Source organism: Tachypleus tridentatus, chromosome 5 (genome assembly GCF_004210375.1).
Source record: "Tachypleus tridentatus isolate NWPU-2018 chromosome 5, ASM421037v1, whole genome shotgun sequence".
NCBI lineage: Eukaryota > Metazoa > Arthropoda > Merostomata > Xiphosura > Limulidae > Tachypleus > Tachypleus tridentatus.
The window spans coordinates 7,516,739-7,536,597 of record NC_134829.1 but is presented as its reverse complement, the minus strand read 5'-3'; the positions used below and the strand labels follow the sequence as shown (position 1 = coordinate 7,536,597).

Genomic DNA, 19,859 nt, shown 5'->3' with positions numbered 1-19,859 from the left:
GGTTAAAATAACATTATATTGTTGTATTTTGTTTAAAATATCTTTCTGTTGTTGTTTTTGCTGTTTAAAAACGTTACATTATTATTTTTCTATTTAAAATAACATTCCGTTATTGTTTTTCTGTTTGAATCAGAATGCTATTGTTGTTTCTATGTTTAATGTAGTTTTCATTGTTGTTTTTCTGTTTAAAATAACATTCCTTTATTGTTTTTCTGTTGAAAATGGTATTCGATTGTTATTTTCTGTTTAAAATAGCATTCCTCTATTGTTTTTGTTCCAAATAGCATTTCGTTAATGTGTTTCGCTTTAGAATAGATTTCCGTTGTTATTTTTCTGCTCAAAATAACATTCCGTTATTGGTTTTGCTGTTTGAATCAAAATTCCATTGTTTTTTTTTTGTTGAATGTAGTTTCAGTTGTTGATTTTTGTTTAAAATAATATTTCTTTATTGTTTTTATGTTCAAAATATCATTCCATTGCTATTTTCTGTTAAAAATGACATTCGGTTATTGTTTTTCTGTTCAAAATAACATTCCGTTGCTAATTTTCTGTTTGAAATAGAATTTCATTGTTGTTTCTCTGTTTAGTTTCAGTTTTTTGTTTAAAATAACATTCTGCTATTGTTTTTCTGTTTTAAATAGCTTTCCGTAGTTGTTTTTCTGTTTAAAATACATTCAGTTATTGTTTTTCTGTTTAAAACAGCTTTCTGTTGTTATTTTTCTGTTTAAAATAGCCTTCCGTTGTTATTTTCTGTTTAAAATAGCATTCTCGTGAGTAACATTTAATTTTAGTTTATTGTAACAGCATAGTCGTCAAAGCGAATCTGTTTGCGTGTGAAATTAGGTATTGTTTTTTGATCAGCAAGGAAGGTAGTTCAGATTGTAAGAAAGTAAACCCCAAAAGCTTTGTTAGTAAATTTAGTGGACAATTAAATAGGAATAACAATAATAAAGTTTAATGGCTTTTCAAGTATCTTCAAATGACCCACAGAGTTTTCTAGGTCAAACTTACAAATTAATGTTGATGTTTCTATATACTGAAATATTTATTGGACATTGTATACACAAAGAGCGTAGTCTGTCCACCAAATTTGTTTAAAGTGTTATTACAGACTGTAATATACTAGACGAGAGAAAGAGACAATCTTCAAATCCTAATTATTAATTTTTGTGTTAAATGCAATGCCTGAATGATTAAAACGGGGGTAGTAGTTATAGAGAACTTTACAATGTACTGACTTTTAGCAATGTATTTATATATAACGAGGATATAGCTGTGCATTCAGCTGGATGATATATTAGAACATGAATTACTTGCAGAATTTCTCAAAATGTGAAGTCATAGTCACCAGATTAGTAAGGAAACGCGTAATATTTTATATCTGGATTACCTTATGTTCAACTATAACGAAATTTTGCAGTCCAAAATGACAAAGCTGTGTGAAATCAAAACTGTGTTGATCAAAGAAAGTCACACGTTTTGATCAAGATGAAGCAATTACATTAGGCACAAGGAACTAGTTTTGTTTAAAACTTCCTTTAAGGTTATTCATATAACTGAGAGATAATTTCCAAATATATCGTCGAAGCCTTGACTTTTCCGAATAGTATAAAAATAAAAATGTGTTACTGTCATGCATTTTTTGCAACCAATATTTTAAACTTTGATTAAAGACGCCTATTTATTTTACTTGTTGCTCATGATTATTAACCACACATACATACACATATATATGTATCTACAAAAAACCCTTTACCGTCTTGCAGAGGCCTGGCATGGCCAAGCGCGTAAGGCGTGCGACTCGTAATCCGTAAACATGCTCGCCCTCCCAGCCGTGGGGGTGTATAATGTGACGGTCAATCCCACTATTCGTTGGTAAAAGAGTAGCCCAAGAGTTGGCGGTGGGTGGTGATGACTAGCTGCCTTCCCTCTAGTCTTACACTGCTAAATTAGAGACGGCTAGCACAAATAGCCCTCGAGTAGCTTTGTGCGAAATTCCAAAAAACAAACAAACAAACAAACCGTCTTGCAGATAAATCTTTATTTCTATAACTTTAATGTAAAATTATTTTCCAACTTTTCCAACATAAGCATAACGACTTTAATAACAAACAAATAAACACAAACAATTAGTTTCTATGTGTATTATTCTCAAAAGCAAAAATATACAACTTGTCTCAACGATAGTTGCACAGTTCCAAATTTATCCAATAAAACATAGTGTTAGAAATAACTGGAATACTAACCCATTTAATATACTGTTACGAGTAAAATCGTTATGGCTTTGCCTAACACTCCAACTTTTTTTAATCTTACACGGATATGGCGTTCACATACACGCCCTTTTGACGTTTGCAACAGCAATTGCTTATTTACATAAAATTACTTTACTACGGACGGCAGTTTCTACCTTACCTGGAAAATACTTGCTGCTTGCTTTTTATAAGATGACATACGTAGGTTACTAAGTTATAGTTTACATTCTAAAATTGTAACTTTTGCATAATAATAATAATAAAATAATAATAATAATAATAATAATAATAATAATAATAATAATAAAAGAGATAGTCAAAGATCGTAAACAGTTTTTCTCTATCAAATGATGTTAAAATTATAGTTGCTGCTAGAACTAGATACATGCTAGTCTTATTGAAGAAAGATGATGAACGAAAATGAGAAATAGCGGTTATGGCTGTTTACCTGTTTTCAATTTCAAGGCATTCGGAATAGCTGAAAAGCAGAATATACTCCGCTGATAGAGCGATTATGCGAGGTAGCTCTCGATATCTAGCTTCTGATTTCCTGTATGTGTATTGATTGTTTTTGTTCCTTCATTTCATACATCATATAAGAGTTGGCTCCCAAAAGACACCAGTTGTACAGCGTACAAAGCATTGAATATTGTACGTTTCGATTATTTAATGCTCATTTATTATTCGCTGAAAATTCTTTTTTTTTTTACTCTGGAACACTATATTTATTTTTAAACTTGTGTATAACAAAGAAATACGAAGTCACAGACCGTAAAAACTGTTTTACTCTATCAAATGATGATACAGTTATATTTACTGCTAGAATTAGGTAGGCGTTAGTTGTAGGCGTTTATAAAGATAACAATAAATCTCTGCATTATAAGTCCGCAGGAATAACGCCTTGTCACTGAGGGAATGAGGAATTACAGGGTAAGTCGATTCTTTTATGTTATTTTTCCCCGGCAATATCTAATGACAACAAGCTGTTAACTCTTCATGCGAGTTTTAAGGAAATATAAATCAATGCTGAAAGTATTTTCAAATGCTTAATACTTTTTAGGATTCTAATCAATTTAAAACAACATTGTACTTTAAGAAACTCATTCAAATTCAACTGTTGATCATACGGTTATTCAGGTGCTGTAAATTTCAAGTAAAATATTTATTTTAAGGTAAATATAAAGTTTTCAAGTTTATTTACACTAAAAACTATTTTTAGAAGTAGGTGAATAAGCCTCTCACCTGTTAATTTACTGTATGCGCGTCTGTAAATTTATCTGTATCTGACGAATGAGTTGGGCCTGGCATGGCATGATGGTTAGGGCGCTCGGACCGCCACCTGAGGGTCCTGGGTTCGAATTCCTATCACCAAACATATTCACATTTTCATCCGTAGGGGTTTTATAATGATACGGTTAATCACACTATTCGTTGATAAAACAGTAGCCCAAGAATTGGCGGTGGGTGGTGATGATTAGCTGTCTTTCTTCTAGCTTTACAGGCCCGGCATGGCATAGCGTGTTAAGGCGTGCGACTCGTAATCTGAGGGTCACGGGTTTGCATCCCCGTTGCGCCAAACATGCTCGCCCTTTCAGCCGTGGGGGCGTTATAATGTTACGGTCAATCCCACTATTCGTTGGTAAAAGAGTAGCCCAAGAGTTGGCGGTGGGTGGTGATGACTAGCTGCCCTCTCTTTAGTCTTACACTGCTAATTTAGGGACGGCTAGCACAGATAGCCCTCGAGTAGCTTTGTGCGAAATTAAAAAAAAACAAACAATTCTAGCTTTACACTACTAAATTAAGGACGGCTAGCGCAGATAGTCCTCATGTAGCTGTGGGAGTAATTCTAAACAAATTTAGAGTACGTTTAAGAATTAGTTTGTAATCCATGATTGTTTTCGACAAAAAATAAAGTTTTTTAATGTTTGGAAAATTCTTGTTTATCCATTTTTTTGTGTGTGTAATGTAGCGCCCAGAAAATACTTTTAATGAACTTATATCGTTACTGCACGTTTAGTATCATATTCGAGTCTAAATCGAATCTAAAATTTTATATTATAACACACACCCCTCTGTTAAATCTAATAGACGAGACTTCAGAGAAGCGTGTGTCAAAACAGGAGTGTTCCGAATGGTACAAGTCATGTAGTGGCTGAAGAGATTGAGTTTCGTGCATTGTAAATTTAGTACCGCGCAGAGGAAAAGGAGGGACAGTTTAGGCCTAAACTAAAGACAAGTAAGGTTTTGTTGTTTTTAGCTTAGGTAGCAGTAACTTGTATTAATTATCACAGCCACATCTTTTGCCTCCAAAAAGAGATGTAGCGAAATTGATGACAAGTTTTATTTTTTTTTATTTCCAAAATTCGAAGATAAGAAGAAACTCTAGTGCCACAATGTGTGGTTGATACACACTTATTGTGACTTACTGTAGCTGTCAGTGTTACAGTATTAATATTGAATTGATAATATTAAATTTATTAATATAAGTTATAATGTTTAAGTCTTTATAGTAAAATAAAAACTGTATTTCTATTGATTAGTAAATTTTGCTGTTGTTACTTCTAGTATTTAGTAGTAGCAAATCGTTGTTAATTACTACTAAATATTAGTTTTATTTATTACTATTTTCTTAAAACTGGCAGCTGAATAATCCTGCTACGGTTACTTACTACTAATAATAGCACAATTAGTAGTAGCATTATTCAGCACTATTTACCAAAACATTTTCATTGTTAAATAGTTTACACTAAAATTACAGCAATGTTTAAACATAAACAGATGTAGTGATAGGTATTATAGAGTAACACTAGTAACAGTCTCTTGAGTCCTAGAATTACTATCAGATATGAGTAGTAGTACTACTACTACTATCATTGGCTTTTTAGCTCTTTCATGGTTTATTTTGAGCTTTTCTGGAAATTTGGAGAACAAGATTAAACCTTTTTTTACTGATTGGTATTAGGCATACTCCAAACGTTACATATTACTGAATGATCTTATATTGGAATGTAGGTTGATGGAGAAAACTTTACTTTTAAAAGTTCAAATATGTTTACTTGATCTTGTTAAACAAGTCATTATGCAAAAGAAAGTTTGATTCATTTATAAATATTAGGTAAAGCATTAAAAGTAAAATAGTATTGTTATTTGTAATAAATAAGTCTTTTAGAGAAGATCCACACATTAAAAATTTCTTAGTAACTGTGTTGATAAAACCATGATAAATTGTAAGACCTTTAAATGTTTATAATCTTACTACCTGGTTCTGTCATTAGAAATGAGTATTTACTAATTGAGGGTTACTTACAGATTAAACCATGCATGTCTAAATGTTTATCTTGCAAGAAAGATTGATTTTGCAGTTTTCAGACTTGCTTAGTTTTTTTATGTTAACTCTAGACTTGTGTTTTAGTGACCAATTTAAAAAAAAACACAAATTCTTAAACATCCATCTTTTGTAAGAATAAAGTACAGAAATAATTTTAAGAGTAAACTAAATTGTTACTCTTGCACAGAAGGGTAAGAAATAAAACTGATGAAATTTGGTTCAGTAATTGGAAGATTTTGATATTATGGTAATAAATAAAACTTGGTAAAAGCAGACACTTTTGGAAGCACAAATGTCTGAAATACAGGTGTTTGGTTATAATTGTTAAAAAGAAAGGGGGGATGGCTTTATATGTGAAAGGTGTTGTATTTTGTTGAAGTTGGAGACATCATAGATAACAACATGAAGGTTGAATCTGCTTATATTTCTATTAGTGGATATAGAGAAGGTATTTATTTGGAATTTGGTAGAGACCACCAGGTTAAATTAATGATGTTATAGGGATCTTAATTTCAGACTTAATAATTGGGAAAGGTGAGAATCAAACCATGAGGGAAACTGTGTTTTTCCTCACCAATTGGTCAAGGAATATTCAGTGATGTTTTAGATTCATTGTTAACATCTATTTAGGAAATAGAAGATAAAAAATTAGTTTTTGCTGCAAATTTTCAAAAAAAGAAAACTGATAGGTTGTGATAAGAATTGGGATAACTGAATTAATTAGATACTGATCAAATTTTGAAAATTGCGAAATATTTAAGATAAGAAAATGGGAAATTACAAATAAAATATCAAGTTGACTTGCAAAGAGTGTACAGAATACAATTTAAGAAAAGCACTATAACAAATTGAATACTATAACTTGAGTCTTAAAGGTTTATAGAAAATCAAGGGATTTGTTCAAACTGTACATTAGACAGTTGAAAAGGGCATGTGGAAAAAAAGCTAAAATGCAGAAATTAACCTCAATGATTTGTTTTAAATATTGAGGGTAAGCAAAATGTTAAGAGTATGGCCATTGAGGAATGCTTATTTAATTATTATGAGATGGAAGTTGGCTAGTGTTTATGAGGGAGGTGGTAAAATTGTCCATTAAATTTGTTAATCAGTGGTGACAAAATTTGTTTGAACATACGCAAAATCATTTAACCCTAGTCAACATGGTTTCACTCGGAGAAAATCTTACCTTATTAATATTTTTTGACAATCTTTTCAAGAGGCTACTTCTTACATGTATACTTATCAGAGAAGAGACGTGAATCTGGTGTACCTGAATTCTCAGGCAGCATTTGATTAGGTATCATGGAAAGGAATTATTAAGAAAGTTTATTTGTATAGGTGTGGAGGATAAATTGGCTTATTAGATTTGGTAGATAAAAGCAGAGGGTTGATATAAAGAGAGCTCAGTCAAACTGGACTAAAATAATAAATGGGATACACTTAGTGTTGATACCTTTATTTTTTTTATTTTCACCATTACAATGTCTGTTTTCTGCTGATTGGGATAAAACTGCTGCTTTTGGTGAGTTTTGCAAGTAAAGTGCAAGTGTCTTGGAATTAAAGTAATCGCAAGATATTGCATGTTGGTTATCATAATTCAAAATTATAAATATAATGCAGTTGTAAATAGCCTTGAGGTTGTTATGGAACAGGAGGATTTTGATCAGTTTCATAAGCTATCCATACTGTGTTCTTTTGTTAGTAGTATGGAAAATAGGATTTTAGGTTATATTTACATAAATATTGAATACAAGTTTAATTAGGGTATGGTATTAGCATATACATCACCGGTTAGGCTTCATTTAGAGTATTGTGTTCAATTTTGGACTTTTGTCCTTATGAAGGACATTGAATTGGTGGAAATGGTTCAAAGGATGTCTGTTAGTATTCTGTGATATCTAGGATGGAAAGGTTGTCGTAGGAGGACAGTTTAAAACCTCTGAAATCATTTTTTCACTTCAGAAAACATTTAAGAGGGAATCTGAGGCTTTAAAAATTAAAGAGAATTGAGTGTTGATGCATCACTTTTTGTTTTTAATGGTGATAATAGTAGAATAAGAAGACAAATACAAACTTTGGCATGGTTAGAGTCATATTGGAAAATTGTTTAAAATCAAAATAGGAATGGAAGATTGTTTTGAACATCCCTAATTAATTAACATTTAACATATTTACAATTCAGACCTAAACATCTACCATGAATGATGATGAGTTACCTTTAAAAAAGAGGGTTTATTTTTTAATGGGATGATTGACCTTTGATAAAAGCTGCTTTCAGATGAGTTGACTTTGGTAAATTTAATAAAGTTTAAGGGAAGGCTTGGTAAATATTTAAATTATAAGAGCTAGTTGGTTTTAATGGTATTTTTTATTATTACTTTGTTATTATTGTCAGATTTTATAGTAGTGGATGGGACATCTTCAGTGACTAAACAGGCTCCTTGTCATCTTTAAATGTATATTAACCTCAGACAGATAAAATTGTCATGAATGAAACTTTGTTTATTTGAAACATTAAGGCTTAATATGCTTTTATGTAAAAATTATCAAATGTTATTGTTTCCATGTTATTTTCAACTGGGGAAAACATTTCTTACTTCAATGCCAGTGAAAGTTTTTTCCTGTATGATGTGCTAGTGCTTTTGACATGCTTCAAAATTTATTTACCAAACATTAATATGATGTGTGTAATAACAGTGAATACTGTGTTTTAATCAGCAAGACTTGTTTTTTAAATTATGTTTTCATAATTATAAAAGGCATAACCTGTTGTTAGAGTGAAGGATTCTTGTATATATTATAATTCTTTTGTGCAATTATCACTATTTTTTATTTACTTCAATTATGGAAAACCTATGACATGATTTTCTCTTAAGGTAAACATGACTGCAAAATTCTGTTTAATGATGTAAACAGTGATTGTTTGCTTAATGGGTAGAACTGAGATATTAACTAAGTATAAAACCTTTGTGTACTTTGTTGCTAATAAATGTTGAATAATCTTCTTAATAGGTTTTCTACATAGTAGGAGGGAGCGAGGATTATGAGATTTATGTTAAAGGTAATTGGAGTGTGTGTGATAGGGTATCTTCACATCAAGTAAATTAAAATTATGAAACAAGTTTAAGGTTAAGGGAAAATATATTTGTGAATAATGGATTTATTTAAGCACATGAAGAAATAGTGAATAGAGAAATAGTAAATATCTAGTAGGGACTATAATATTGAAATGATATTCTTTAATTGGGAAGAGGTCATGTCATAGGTTTTATAACAGCTAGTTTTACTGAGTATAAAGGTGAAAATAACAGGTTTCTTTTTATCTTGTATTTAGTCTCATGAATAACTTTCCACAATCTGAGCCTTGATTATAATTTTCCTGTGTAGATATTTCATATTATAGTATTGGTTGAAGCGAATGCTACTGAAGATGTTTAGGTGCTGTATAGAGATTGTTTAAAAATAGGATTGAGGTATTCAGTTCATAGAAAGTGGACTGAAACATAATGATAAAACTTTTAACTGAAAAAGAGTCTTTCCTTGCCAAAATTTATATTTGTGTTCTATAGCTTTACAATTCTCACCAATAAATATGAAAAAGAGATCATGCATCAACAATGTAAAGTCCTTAACAACTTTAAACACCTTAATTAAACCCCATCTGTTCTATTTTCAAAAGAAATTTTCAGCAATCTTAATCCCTCCATCACAGGTGTAATTCTAGCGGTCTTCCCCTAAACTCTATCCATCAATTTAATAACTTTCCTGAGGTAAGGAGCTCAGAGTTGAACACTACTCCAAAAGTGGCCTAATCAATGACTTGCACAATGAAATTATAACCTCTTTGCACTTGTATTTAATATTTCTATAACCTAAAATATTTTCAGTTCTCTGGAACCTGCACATTATTCAAGAACTTTCAAAAAGTATTAGTAGGTAGCTTGCATATCTAGTTCTTAAGCTCCTTCAAAATCTTTAGAAAAATTTTATCTTGTCCAGGAATCTTACCATTCTTTAAACATCCTAGTTTTTTCTAAACAAACTTGGAATATAATCTTGATATTTCCATCTAGCAGTTGTTGAGGACAAATTATTTTATTCAAATTTTCATTATTAAAAATGAAAGAAAAAGTAAATTTAATTATCAAGCCAATAAGATTTATTAGGAAATATGAGCTTACCTTTATCATCTCTCAAGGGTCCTGCTCTGGTTCTCACATTCTCAATACCCTAATGTATCTAAAGAAATTCTTATTGTTGAATAGTACATTATGATCCAACCTTCTTTGTGTGTGTGTGTGTGTGTGTGTGTGTGTGTGTGTGTGTACATACCCTTTTTGATTTCTTAACTTCCTGTTTCTTTATCTCTTGATTTGCTGTAGTCTTTTAACTCTCATATTGTATCTAGAGAAATTCTTATTGTTGAATAGTACTTTATAATCCAACCTTCTTTGTGTGTGTGTATGTGTATTTAGCATTTTATTTGTAACATTATTGTAATCTTTATTGGTCTAAACTTCCAATTATTTTCATTTGTACAAGGAAAGGGTCATAATTTATTTATGTAATGTTTTTTTTTATGTACAGTTGAGGGTGTAAACATTTAGTTAGGTATACATGTAAAAGGTTTGAGTATTAATACTGAAAAATATGTAACTAGTCTTCTGTGATTATCAGGCTGTTTTTTGTGGTGATTTGATATGATTTTTTTTCCTACAAAGAAAAGTTGAAATTTTATTCTAAAAGTTCGAAATGGATTAGAATTTACCTAAAAACATATTCAACACCAGTGCTTTTGGGAGCTGCCTATTTTCGCAAGCCTACAGTCAGTGCATTATTTTCAGTAACAACGAACATTGGACAATTTACTTTTAACATTTTTCACATTTTATCACATACGTCTCCAATTACTTCAGTTACACATTTCACAACAGAATTCTTGTTGCACCTCTTCAGTTTGTATTTAAAATCTATTATTTCTAATTCTCATATGCAGTCAAATATCACAATGCAACTTAGAAATAGTCATTTTCATCCAGATCACCCAAATCTTAATTATATAAAATGTGTTCATTAGAATTTAACCCTTTATTATCTCCACCCATATGTATATATAATAAAAAAAATATCTTTAACAAATCTTAAAACTTCTCTGTCATTATTTAGCTGTAGCATTTCCAAATCTAAACTTAAAATTCTATTAATTATGTCCTTATTAAAAGTTGAAACCAATCTCACTATAGAATTTTATTAATTTCATCAGGTGTCCTATAACAAATTCCAAACAAAAGGCTTTTCTCCATAGAAACTAAAATAGATCCAACCTCCTTACTGCTTTCTTTAAGCTTTTCACAACAGGATAATTAAGAAGTTAAAATCTTGTGAATCTAAATGAAAAAAAAAAAAAGACCAAAAGCTCTTAAAAGTAGAAAGTGTAGAGTATTAATAAATGGGCTTCATTCTGATTGGGATGTGATGTAACTAGGAGGGCTTCTTAAGAGCATGTCTTGGGTCCTTTATTGTTTGTGGTCTATGTTAGTGATATGGATCACTCTACAATCTGCAAGAGTTCTAACTGGCCTGATAATCAACTAGCAGCTAAGTCTGTTTCTTTGGAAATTGCATCTTTATTGTTGAGTGGACTAATTTGCAAGACTTGGAGGTAAATAGTAATAAATGTAAAGTAATGAGTATGTGGTGTGAAAATTTGGAAGACATTATTTTTATATGGGAAATATTAGTGTTGTAGAATATGAGAAGGGTTTGGATGTAATGATTGTTAAAAGCTGTAAGCCTTTTGTTTAGTGTTTTACATAATATGTAGGTAACAAGACACCATTTGGTTCTTTGTAGATGTTCTTCCACACCTATCCTTATAAAAAGTGAAAATTTAAACCACTGTTTGTAAATGAAAAACCTGTTAATGCCAATGGAAACTTGTTCTGTAAGTCAATCAATGCACACCTGCATATTGAATTTCAATATTGAGATAAAATAAATATTTCAACAACCTTTTTACTTAAATATGCTAAATTGACATTTTATATAATTTTCAAATAAAATGGAGGGGAAATGTTCATGTATTTCTGCACAATTTAGGAGACTTGTTTGTAAATAACACATTTGTTGATTTTTTTTTTTTTTTTTTCTGCCTGTTTCAAAGCATAAACTTATTTGCTAACAAACTGTCATTTCCTCAGAATACTTTATTTCTCATACACCTTTCTTGATGACATCTTGTAAAATTTAGCTCTTCTTTGAAGATAATTACAGGCAATTTTAAATACAATTGGATAAGGTAGAACATGAACTAAAAGTAACTTTCTCAATGTAGAGTGAATAGAATGGTGCAAGAGGTCATAGTTTTGTGGGAAAACAACTAAACTTAGCAGAGGAGAACAATAGTGTTATGTAAAGTCTAAGGAACAACCCACTGACATGTAAATTTTTATAGTTTCTTTAGTTGTTTTTTGTTAAGTTTTTCTTGTTAAATTATATTTATTTGAAAGCTTTGAACATTTTATGACATAATATGATGTAATTCTTAAGTTCAGAAGGTATGGTAGGTGGTAACAAAGTATTTCTGTGACTTAAATCTTTATTTAGTGATTATTATTGTTAAGCATATAAATTAGATATAAATTGATTTTGACAAAAAATGTTAACAAAAATACTGTTATTTAATCTAACCTGATGATGTTTTGAAAGGTCAGGTTTCACGTTACCAGTAAATTGCTTGTTTCTGCAGTGCTTTTTTATGATTTATAGCCATAAGTGGTGACTTTTGCTATTGGTAAATAAAGTATCAAAATAAATGTTAATAAATATTGATCATGTTGAAATTGGTTAATTATTAGAGCTAGGTAATTAGAAATGTTTGCTAAGCAAGTACCTTTTGTTGTTTGTAGAGAAGTAAGGGATGTATATTAAAGATGTATTGCTTTAAAAATGTGGAGAATGGCTAAAAAATATATTTTTGGTTTGAAATAAGAGGAGAGAATAAAAGATTTGATCTTGTATCATGTGAAACAGAATAACTAGATCTGTTTCAGATGATTAAAATTGAAGCATGAGAGGTTTGTTAACATTATGGAAGGATCTAAGTTGAAATGAAATCCTAGATATATGCAGAAATAATTATACATTATGGATGCCTGGGTCCAGGCTTGTTATTAGGTGAAACAATTTCTTCTGTTTGAATTGTTAATTTATGAATTAGTCTGCTAGATGAATGTGTGTTTGTGTTTATTAACAGTTTCAACATTTAAAGTTTTGTTGGGTAATTTTATGGAAGTGAGGAAATATAAGTGGGGCTGATTTCTTTGTTGGATGAACTGTGAGCTGAATTACCTTCTGCCTCCCAGTCTTATATTTTATAGGGTGACTTTGAAATTGGGGAAAACTGAATATTCAGGCCTTTCTTTTTGACATGGAGTTGATGAATTTTAGAAGGTATTGTTCTGAAGGATATTTGTTTTTGCATTTTATAAGAGATTGTTTTCGACCTTGTTTGTAGTACAGATTATAAAATGGTTAGAAATGTAACTATACAAGAGTACTTCATAGTATTTATTGGTACCAATTGTAGAATTAATGAACCCCACCTCTAGTTTAAGAAAACTTAAATTACAAATCATTTTGGAAAGATTAGATTGACAGTAGAAATAGAAATGTTTTCATTTGATTGAACAGAGTATTAAAAAATCATATTTTTCAGTTAAATCTCAGTCTCAATAATGGTTATTAAATTGTTGATTAATGAAAACTGCAAAGTTTATAAGTTCAGGTAAGACTCTAGTAGGATAGAAATTGTGAAGTTAGGAAAACTTTCTGTAAGACTGAGATGGAGTATGATAGTTTTAAGGCTTCAAGGATTTTTTTTTAATTATTTAACTGATAAAAGACTTAGGGATAGCATCAGTTCTTTATTTTTTAATATTTTCTCTAATGTAATAGACTAAATCTCCAAGTAAATCAATTTCATTAAAAGCAAAGAATTTTTCTTTAATTCTATCTGTGCTTCAGAAGTTTGTTTTAGGTGAACTTGGAAAAACTTCTTAAAAGTGAACTTTCTGAACCTGATGTTATTTAGTTTGAAACATGGAAGAAGCTTGGCAAAAAGTAGAAGGCTTTTAGTGTTTTTCAACTGTGAACCTTACTGATTTGACCACTTTTGTTAGCAGGGTCTTTCAGTCTGTTGTCAAAAGTGCTTAGAACACTGAAAAGTTTTGTTCTCCTTATCTTAGGAAAGATGTTGATTTCTTGGAAAAAAATCAGAGAACAGCTGTAAAAGAATAGCAGTAAACTGATATTTTTGTTTATGGTTCTTATTCCAAATTTGAATAAAAAATACATTTTTAGAGTGATTGAATAGTTCAACAAAAATATTTGCCCAAAGGCCTTTTGAGACTTTGTTATATCTTTTTCTGTTTGAGAATGATGACTTAAAGCAGCAACATGACTTGACAGTTAGTGATTTGCATAGATGGATTAACAATATTTTCGAGGAATAGGCTTAGAGAAAGTGTGAAAAGACTGAATGAAAAATTTGTTGGTAGTGACATGAATATTAAGAATAATAATGTAATTTTCATTTTGAAAATATGAAAACTTTGTTTATTGATTCCTAATGAAGAAGTTTGTTTGTGCCAAAATATAAATGAAATAATGTATTATTGTTATTCCTAAAATTAAAATTTAGATAAGTAGTGTTAAAAACTAAAAATAAATGAAAAGTGGAAGAATACAAACACAATACAAAAAATGGCCAGTGGTTAATTTAATCAAATCTAGTTCATTGATTTTTCTTAACTATTTACCATTTATGTGGTGTCGGCTTTCAACCTTGGTGCTGGAAGCCATTCACAGTGATTTTTGTATGATTAAATGTATCATTCAGTTTATTACACACATTATAGAACACTAATGATGAAACATAACCATATATGTTAAGACCATTATTAAATAATTCAAATTCACTTCTTGTATAGACAGTACTATATCACTGTCTTACTGAGCTCATATGTTTATTGATTTTTTACCCCTACTGAACTTGTAATGATTAGATATTTTGATATCTCATTCAGTACTGCATGAAGATATTTTATTTTAAAACTAATTTGAACACTCAGAACTATGGATTTGGTGTTATGGTAAGTAACAAGGAAACATTAGCATTTTAAAATATTTTAGTATTAGATTTTTTTTTACTGAAGTTATGCTGTAAAAAGTTAATATTAAAATAGATTCAGAATGTGTGAAATCTGTTAGTGTATTAAAACATGTAAAAGTGACCTCTAATAATCTTGTTTGTAAAACATTTTTTGTACCACCTGTCTAGATAGAAATATTGTTGTTTTCATTTAAATCTGTCAAAACTTTCCATTTTATTTCATTGAGGTACTCTTGGTAGTGCGGCATGGCACACGTCCAGGTAGTTGTGTGTCTAGGAGCAAACTGTTTGAACTTCTTGAATCCATGTGTTTTTCTTAACATTATAAATAAACTGATGGCTGTGTGCATTTAAGGGATTGTGTTTTAAAAAAATTAAAGAATTTATTCTGCTAATTTTATGATTTGTCAGTCAAGTAGTAATATTCATTGTATATCAAGATCATTTTCCTCCTCACTGTTGTTTTTTCTAATTATCAGCATGTAGGTATGCTTAGTATCAAGCACAATTAATAGTGCAGCAAGTTTGTTTATAGTAAAGTATGTATATACTGTCCTTTTAAGTTTTGTATAGTCCAACTGTCATGGGAATTAATGTATGTGGAAAATTTTCAGACAGCCTAAATTGATATTGCAAATTCTATTTTCATATACCAGCTATAATGTGTAGTGTCAATAAGCCTGGGAGATTTAGAAATGTACATGTACACAGGTTTGCTGAGAATAAATTACCCTTTGAAATCTGACTATTCTCAGGAAAACATGGTCATATTACATTTAGTAGTATGCTACTTGTATTTAGCATTTAAGTTACTCTAACAATCTTTTAGTAAATAATGAATAGTGTTTTACACACCTACAGGTGAAAGATTTGAAACTTCATTCTGGTGGTTATTTTACATGTGTAGTGTGATTTTATAAAATGTAAGCCTTTGTTTATTGCATTTGCTTTCATTGTAAATAATTTTAAAATAACTTAAAATACTCTTAATAAATTTAATGTATATTTTGATGTGAAGAGTAAAAGTTAATATTCTGATATTAAGTTTCTGCAACAGCACTTTTATTTTTTTCCTTGAGACTTGATATCAAAAGGTGTACTTTTCAGTTTCATAACTGATGCAAAGAATATTAAAATGTCAAATCTCCTTTTGAGTGATTGATGAAATATGAAGTCTAAAGCACCATACAGGTAAAATATGGAAAGTAAAAAACTCATTTACATTCAAGATAAAGGGTTTTGACAAGCTTAGAAGATGAGATCTATTTTGTATATTTGTACATTTGTACATTATAATTACTGTAATGTTTAATCTTGGAGGGTAAAAAAGGAAAAAACTTCTTTTGGTTGTTTTAATCAGGGTATTAGTGGTGCTATACTATCTTGTTTTAAAATAGATTAAACAGAATAAAACTGACACCATCTGATGTTAAATTTTAGTATAAATCTATATATGCATATCTGAAGTACTACAAAAAATTACAAAAGTAGCATTAACAAAAAGAGCCAAATATTTTAGAACCTTAACTAGTGAGAAAGAATAATTGTACTTTATATTATTATAACACTGTGTAACAAAATATTTACTTTTTCTTATTCCTGGGCAGAAAGTGTTGCTTCCCAATTGCTTATGCCTAAACTAAATGGAAAAGATCTGTTTTTGTCTTCAAACTTTGCTTTTGTGACCTGGATAATGAAAGTGTCAAATGTACCCATTTTCAAAAACATTCTTGGTAGATTCAGTGCTGAGGAGCTGATATAGAAATTTCTTGAACTGGCAAGAATTTTCAAGAACCTTTAGAGTTTCCTAGAACTTTCCATAGTAATATATATGTTGCAAGGGCTCATCACTCACCACTTCAGTTTAGTACTAGCTGCCTAAGTGAACACACAGACCTATTTGAGTTTATCAGAGATGGCATCAAGAAGCTGCAAAGCATTCTCCAGATGCATTCTGCTATGTATGTGGCCAATTTATCACAATGAACTGAGTTTCTGTGGGGAGGCACAATGTCAAGTTCCACCATTGCACATAAAGTTGGATCTTATGAAACAATTGGCATACAACTTTTGATAAGGAGTCTGCAATCTTCAAGTACCTTTGAGACCTCTCTAAGCTTTCGTCTACAAAGTCAAAGCTGGTGTCTTCATTGGACCACAAATAAATATCCTGGAGTGCACAGAAATTCTAGGAAGCTCAGTAGGAAAGGAAAAAAGCTTGGAACACCGCTTTCTTGCAATGGTTCAGCTTCTTGGGCAATCCACAAGGCCAAAAATTATGTGGAACTTGTTGAGGTTTTGGGTGAAGAACTACGAAAAATGGGCTGCAGGATGTCTCTCTGAAAGTCCATATCCTTGATGCTTATCTTGATAAATTCAAGGAGAACATGAGGACAAACTCAGAGGAGCAAGGTAAGCACTTCCACCTGGATATACTGACTTGAACGCCACTACCAAGGAGTGTGTAATGAAAACGTGATGGGAGACTATTTTTGGGGCTGATACGAAAAGTGATTTACATTACATTCGCAAAATCTCGAAAACTACTCTCTAAATATTTGTTCATTTTTTGTATAACTTTAGTATAAATACATGTAAGTCTTGATTCATATGTTGTTTTATTCAGATGTTATGTAAATGAAAATGTGCAAATTTGCCCTTTTATATAGAAAATAGGTTAATTTCTTAATTTCATTATCCAGATCACAAAAAGCAAAGTTTGAGGGAATAATGGCCATTTTTCTGTACTTTTACAACATAAGCAATTAAGAAATAGCACATAATGTCCAGTAACAAAACTTGTGGTACATAGTGTAATCACTCGTGTACATATAGGTATAATATAAATATGCTAAATGTGGTAAAAATGTAATTTATTTGAAATTAATGTACTGTATAGTTTCAATGATGAAAGTAGTAGTCTAAGTCAACATTTTGCTTTGGGATATTCTCATGTACTGATTACATACTAAAAGATACTTTGGTATGAGTTTTTTAGTTTTAAGTACTAAGAGAAAACCTAATGTTTAAAGTTTTTTTTTTATGTTTGTAGCTATGAAACTTTTTTTTAGGTAGGAAAGTTGTATCACATCTTTGTATTTCTTGTAACTGCAAAAAGGGTGTGTAACTTGCTTTGTCTGTAAATTGTAAATATCAAAAGACGTGAATTCTGTGTAACAATTAAAGAGTTAGGTAAACTCTTGTCTTGTATGTGAAGTTTTAAGCCAAAGCTAATTATGTTGAAATTAAAACCAGGAATTTCTTACTGTAGTTGATGTAGTATTATTGCCTCAGGTTCTAATTGAAAGGAAACTTGAATGTTATTTATGTTGTAAAATTATGCAGTTGAAATTACCTAATAACAATAGCTTATATTTAAATTAGAAGTAACATTTATACATTTTAATATCAAGTGGTCATTGCACTTAGATCACATACTTCAAAAAGCATATTACTTACAACAAAGAATCCATTCATAAAAAATGTATCACTTGTAAAAATTAATTGGTTAGTTTTAAGAGAATCATTGTATATCATAATACTTTTTGCTGTTTGATTCTTCTGTTTAACAAATTGTGCAACTCTACCTCCCAGCATATTTCATATTACAGCTAAACTAAATACTCAATCAAAAAAACTAAAATAGGCATCTGCTTTTAAATAGTAGCTTGTATACAAGTTTAATTACATTTTAAGGAATTGTGAAGGCATTGTGATGTGTTATAGTAGGAGTAAAACATTTTAATTGGTACAAGCTTAAATCTATCAAAATGTGCATGAACTTATAATTGCTGTTTTTGTTATAAATTAAAGATGAATAAATTCTCTCGATGTCTCTAAGGTAGAACTTGTAGACAAAAAAAGATTATTGATTATCTTAATATTTTCAAACAAGAAAACAAAAAATTGTATCTAATTGTGTAATTAATGTTTTTTGTTTATGAGCATTTTAAACTAAGTCTTCATTTGTTATCTGTTTACTTTTTATATCCTCATGTTTTTTTTGTGGATGTATTTTGAGTTATACAGGAGTTTAAAACGAAAGTTAGTTTTAAGAATTCTTTATTCTGTAATTTGGAACAAGCAAAATAGTAAAACTAATGTAATGCTTTTTTTAAAACAGTATCAAGAAATATAACAGTATTTCCATAATTCAGTTCCGCCTTTCTTAAACAGGGTGTTCGGAAAGTCACTGTGCAGTTTTGTCTGTTAATAAATATATAAGTGCACAGTGACTTTACGAACACCCTGTAATATAGTTGAACTGCTTTCATAAATTTTGAATAAAATAAGGTTACAGTATTTCGTGTTCAGTGTGTGTGTGTGTGTGTGTGTGTGTAGAATCGTAACGGGATATTCCAGTTCTACACTTTAAAAAACAGTCTATAAATATACTAAGAGCACGAATAGTAGCAAAGCATGTGCATTTGTATAACATACCAAATATTGATGTTTATTCATTTGTTCTAAGAAAACTTGAAGATGTAATATCAGGAAAAACGCAAATTTGATTACTTTCATATTCTGTCAACATTTGTATAGACGTTTGTATGTCTTTAGACCGTAAATAAAGGTCGTTCAATCATATTCAGCCTTAACGATCGTGTTACTTATTTTTATTTCTTGTTCAGTGTATCCCCTGTTGTTTTTATACGAATCCCTGGTGGATTTCGTGTAACTTGTTCAGATTTAAACGTAATAAATATGATGGAACGTGTTAACCCATGTGTTCATCAAATGGTTTATTGTATCATATTTATTATAATTTCTTGATGGTATCTGAATTGTCAGTGTTCATTTTACGTAATATTGCTTAATTGATGTGCATCTCTGATTGGGTAGTGAAAACCGAAGTCACTTTTAATTTTTTTGTGTTTTGGTTAACTTGTCGTTAGCAGTTTGTATCAACAGTTTAATTTTTTAATCACTTTTTTTAGATAATCACTAAGTGAATTCTGTTTGTTCAACAATTATCGTAATACAGCACACAGTTAATTTAATTAAGCCCTAAATGAAGCATTTGCTGCTGATTCAGTTTGTTCGTGTATACCGTCTTGCATGAAGTTATTTGTTGGTTTATTTTAAAAAAACTTTAAACTGAACA

At 30.2% G+C, this 19,859-nt stretch overlaps 1 long non-coding RNA gene across 1 annotated transcript; it reads left to right on the top strand.

Annotated features, from left to right (window-relative positions):
- Positions 1-4,243: 4,243 nt before the first annotated feature.
- On the top strand, positions 4,244-13,038 carry LOC143250439 (uncharacterized). The gene is made up of 3 exons (XR_013028192.1): positions 4,244-4,491; positions 11,437-11,527; positions 12,948-13,038. It is a non-coding gene; the product is annotated as an uncharacterized LOC143250439 (long non-coding RNA).
- The last annotated feature ends 6,821 nt before the right edge of the window (positions 13,039-19,859 follow it).